Raw genomic sequence first — 6,000 nt, forward strand, 5'->3', positions numbered from 1 at the left:
TATAGAGTTGAATGATCGGGTAGCTAGTTTAACCGATCGTTCTTTTATTAGATTTTTGTTAGGCGGTTCGATGCGCCACATGTCATTACTGGACATGGCTCAGGCTTTACGTATATACACGCCTGAGGAATTAGCGTCTGCCGATTGTAGAGGATTGATACTAAACGGTAGGAAAATAGATGAAAATTTTGATACACACGGTGTGTGGAGTCAAATGACAAGCCATCACCGTTTCAAAGGGGGAAACTACTCTTATTTGGATATAGATAGAGCCGAATTAAGAGTAATACATAGGTTTTTAGCTAACTCGATTACACAAAGGGGTAAAAACAAAGAAAAGGTAAATGAACAAGATTTATTTTACCATATGTGTATTCGAGACCCACACAGCGCTGTAAGTATACCATATTGTGTGGGTTATTATTTATCAGCTATGGTTCGAGGGATGCGTCCACATAGCATAATAGGAGGTGGTATTTTTATTACTTTGATTGGTGAATATCTCGGTGTGGATATAAGTCGGGGGGGATTATTAGTAGAAGAGCCGGAACCCCGCGACACTATAGGTTTAAATGTGTACCATGGTGCGAAAGTTTTGAAGCGGCGAAACAACGCCGCAGTACGATACAATGGTAGACATCCACAGGTAGAGAGAAACCAGGAACAAGGTAATGTAGGAGGGGGGCAAGAAATACATAGGTTTATAGCTTCTCAGGAATACGAAAATGCTAGACAGAGAGCATTTGAGGATTGGCAAGTTCATCAGAACCAGATCATAGCGCATTGCCAACATATAGGTAGAAACTATATTCCTACACCGAAACCCGTCTTCCCTCCTTGGTCGATAGAGATGCAGCCACCATATCCTACGTATGACCCTGCCGAGGCATTCTATAGCACTTATGGTTATGCGTGGAACCCCTATTGGTACCAATATCATCCTTAGTTACTTTTTATTTTTATTATTTTGTAATTTGTAATTATTGATATGTTTAATATTTTTTTTTTTTTTTTTTTTTTTTTTTGTTAATATTGTAATCATTTTTATATTTATCTAACTTTTATTCTTAGATTTTAATAATTTTTGAATGTGGGGTAATATACCAAACTTCAAAAATATGTATATATGTTTGCAGTTTATCTTATGTACACAACAGGGTAAAACAACGCATTTTCAAAGACTGGCATTAAGTTCAGCAAAAGCAAGTAATTTTGACGACAATGATGCAACATGTATGTGAAATAACAACAAGACAGAATGAACAAATGACGTGCACCATTTATCATTCAGCAAACAAACGCCAATATATTTGGAAACTTTGGTAAAAATTTAATCATTTTCACACAAATCACCCTCAATAATTTAAATTGTTACTGATTTCTTGCAAATGAGGGCATTGCAAGATCTTAAGTGTGGGAAGGGATTAAACACTTGGTTACCATTAAAAATACTAGTAAAGCAGTAGTTGTATTAGAATCTAGTGCTCTCTGATAAAAAAGAACAGCCCTAGTCTTATATACTGACTACCCAATTCTAGTAAAATTTTTCAAAATTTTCAATTAAATGAATTCAAAATCATGTTTATACATATTTATGAACGATAAAACTAGGTTTCAAACACCGAAATTATTGTTACCTCAGAAAGGACATAAATTGAGAAACAAACTAAAATGTTAAAATTCATTTAAAATGAAATAGAGGACGATAAAAAGAAAAATAAAAAGCCAAGTGTGGGAAAATTTACCAAGTTATTTTAAACATATGCCACATATATTTGTAACAAATAACTGAAAATACTTTTGCTTTGAACTAAACTAAACTGTTTTACCCAATGAAAGAAAAGAAGAGATGGATCTACACGATGAATCAATTCCATCATTAAAAGGAAGTAAAGTCTTCCGAAAAAGACACGCGCTTTTTGATTTAGGTCAAGAAGTTGTCGTTCAGACCAGCTGTAGGTTGACGAAAAATCTAGAAAAGTCATCACTAAAATCAGCAGGAAATCCACGGACCTCAGCATTAAACAGGGTCGCCAAGTGGTCAGATTTATCCTAACCATGAGAAGGATTTATCTCGTACAATGGGGAGGCACCGTGCAAATTAGATGGATAAGACTAATGAATCAGATCCCCAGAAAGGATAATCTCCTTAAAGATTAAAAATCAGCTTTTAAGACTGATATTACTCAATCCTAGAGATTGACCTTAAAGATTGAGAATTCAAACTCATGGAATTCAATGATATCTAAACTCGAGCTTGAACGAGAAAATATTTTGATCAAAATTATAAACCGATTTGTTTTCTGAAAACCCATTTTCAATGCGTTCATTACCATTGAACGTAAAATCCTAGGAATTCACCTAGAATTCATTAGGTCACCTGAACTAAATCGGGTGTCAACCGTAAGAACGGTGGTTGCATAACATGGTCAAAGACAGAACCTTGTGCCAGACCGAAAAATCATAGGATGAGCTTTACTATTGCTCCTACCAAGGATAGTAATTGCGTTCGACACGTTATAGACCATAATCAAAAGCATGTCACGGGACATTGCCTTAAACAGTTGCTTGTTCAACGCTTTCCTTTACAACCGGACGGTAGTTTGCCGAAAGGTAATATACGGAACAAGTAAACTGGACGTGTTGCTTTCCAAATACAAGGTTAGCAAGTGGGTGACACAAAACCGCAAGTTTTGAGCTAAAATTTTCAAATCTGAAACCCACCAAACCCACAAAAATATTTTGCAAACACCGGTAAAGGGTTATTCCGGAAAACTTATCTAGGGTAAAAACTAGATTTAATTTTCAAAAGATCAAATGTTTTCATAAAGATCCAATTTCCTTAATGGATCTAAATTTTTATAGTCATGTGGGACTGTAAACCATATCGTTACTACCATTGTTTATACCGCCGTATAGAAATCACTGATGTACAAAGTGTGAAGAATAAAGAAGTGATTCTAGTATTTCAAGACAATATTGCTTGAGGACAAGCAACGCTCAAGTGTGGGAATATTTGATAATGCTAAAAACGAACATATATTTCATGGCATTATTCCTCAAGAAAGACAAGCTTTTAGTTGCAATTGTTCTATTTACAAGTGATATTCGTTTAAATAATAAAAGGTGAAGACAAAAGACAGATTCGACGATTTGAAGACGCAAACGACCAAAAAGCTCAAAAGAACAAAAGACAATCAAAAAGGTTCCAATTATTGATAAGAAACGTCTCGAAATCACAAGAGTACAAGATTCAAAACGCAAAGTACAAGATATTAAATTGTACGCAAGGACGTTCAAAAAACCGGAACCGGGACCAGAGTCAACTCTTAACGCTCGACGCAACGGACTAAAAATTACAAGTTAACTATGTATATAAATATAATATAATATATAATTAATTATATTAATTATATATATATTATATATATATATTAAAAACTGTCGGCAGCCAGAAACTCCAAGGGAGTAAATTGAAAATACCTCTCCGCGACTCGCGGAGTTTGAAGGGCTTTTTGCCGCGAGTCGCGGAGCCCCAAAAATCAAATCTGGCTATAAAATCAACCCGAATTCTGATCAAAAATACACATTATTTTCTCAATCTCTCTCAATATATACGTAATATATTTATATTTATAATTTATATTTTAATTTTAATTATAATTCTAATAATAAGGGTATGTTAGCGAATGTTGTAAGGGTGTAAGTCGAAATTCTGTCCGTGTAACGCTACGCTATTTTTAATCATTGTAAGTTATGTTCAACCTTTTTATATTAATGTCTCGTAGCTAAGTTATTATTATGCTTGTTTAAAACGAAGTAATCATGATGTTGGGCTAATTACTGAAATTGGGTAATTGGGCTTTGTACCATAATTGGGGTTTGGACAAAAGAACGACACTTGTGGAAACTAGGCTATGGGCTATTAATGGGCTTTATATTTGTTTAACTAAATGAAAGTTTGTTAATGTTAATATAAAGATTTACAATTGGGCGTCCCTATAAATTACCATATACACTCGATCGGACACGATGGGCGGGGTATTTATATGTACGAATAATCGTTCATTTAACCGGACACGGGAATGGATTAATAGCCACTAGAATAATTAAAACAGGGGTGAAATTACATTCAAGGGTAATTGGTGTAATTGTTAACAAAGTAGTAAAACCTTGGTTTACACGCAGTCGATAACCTGGTGTATTCATTAAACAAAGTATTAAAACCTTGTTACAATTCGAATCCCCAATTAGTTGGAATATTTATCTTCGGGTATAATAATAATTTGACAAGGACACTTGCAATTTATATTTATGACTGATGGACTGTTATGGACAAAAACCAGACGGACATATTGAATAATCCAGGACAAAGGACAATTAACCCATGGGCATAAAACTAAAATCAACACGTCAAACATCATGATTACGGAAGTTTAAATAAGCATAATTCTTTTATTTCATATTTAATTTCCTTTATTTTATATTTAATTGCACTTCTAATTATCGCACTTTTATTTATTTTATCGCACTTTTAATTATCGTACTTTTTAATTATCGCAATTTAATTTTATCGCATTTTTATTATTCGCAATTTCATTATCGTTATTTACTTTACGCTTTAATTTAAAGTCTTGTATTTATATTTTACATTAGGTTTTAACTGCGACTAAAGTTTTAAAATCGACAAACCGGTCATTAAACGGTAAAAACCCCCCCTTTATAATAATAATATTACTTATATATATATTTGTATTTTTATAAAAGTAAACTAATATAGCGTTGAGCTTTGCTTAAAGATCTCCCTGTGGAACGAACCGGACTTACTAAAAACTACACTACTGTACGATTAGGTACACTGCCTATAAGTGTTGTAGCAAGGTTTAAGTATATCCATTCTATAAATAAATAAATATCTTGTGTAAAATTGTATCGTATTTAATAGTATTTTCTGCGTAAAATATAAGCTATTTTATATACACCTCGTTCGACATCAACCCCCCTTTTATAATAATATTACTACTTATATAATTATATATATTTTGTATAAATATAGTTAAAAATATAGTAAGTATCACCAGCTCCCTGTGGAACGAACCGGACTTACTAAAAACTACACTACTCTACGATTAGGTACACTGCCTATAGTGTTGTAGCAAGGTTTAGGTATATCCCATCCGTAAATTAATAAAACTTGTGTCATATTTTGTAGTATTTTGTATTAAAAATAATACTATTTCGTACCCTCACGCTACATCATCAAGTTTTTGGCGCCGCTGCCGGGAGCGCTAAAACGCTATATTTTTAATTATAATAATATTGAAATAAAATATAATAATATAATAATATTGAAATAGAATATAATAATATAATAATATTGAAATAGAATATAATAATATAATAATATTTTAGAATATATTTTGAATCGTAAAAGTTTTAAAAAGTCGTATTTATTAAATACTTCAGGGGTATATTATGTAAATTGTAATTAATAATTTCTATCATGTCGCTTTCATGTGAATAGTAAATTAATTAATTTCTTTTCATTTACTATTCATGAATAGTAAATGAATTAAAAAAAAAGTTTTGAAAAAAAAATAATAATTATAAAAAAAAGTATTAATTTGTAAAAAAAATCATTTTTTAAAAAAAAAAAAAAAATTGTAAAAAAAAAAATTGTAAAAAAAAAACGTTTTTTTTTAGAAAAAAAATTCGTTTTTAAAAAAAAAAAACGTAAAAAAAAAAAAACTTAAAAAAAAAAAAAAAAAACGTAAAAAAAAAAACAAAAACGTAAAAAAAAAAACGTAAAAAAAAAAAATTATTAAAAAAAAATATATATTTTTTAAGATTATGTCTATAAAAAAAAAATTGTTTTTTTTTAGTTTTATTACCTTTAGATTTTTAGACTATAGTCGCAACTTTTAGTATTAAGTTTAGTTTTGCCATAGTTATTTTTACTTCTAGAATTTTTAGGCTTTGCCGTAAAATCCCTTAAGTGCT

The sequence above is a fragment of the Rutidosis leptorrhynchoides genome, chromosome 4 (genome assembly GCF_046630445.1).
Source record: "Rutidosis leptorrhynchoides isolate AG116_Rl617_1_P2 chromosome 4, CSIRO_AGI_Rlap_v1, whole genome shotgun sequence".
In the NCBI taxonomy this organism is placed as follows: Eukaryota; Viridiplantae; Streptophyta; class Magnoliopsida; order Asterales; family Asteraceae; genus Rutidosis; species Rutidosis leptorrhynchoides.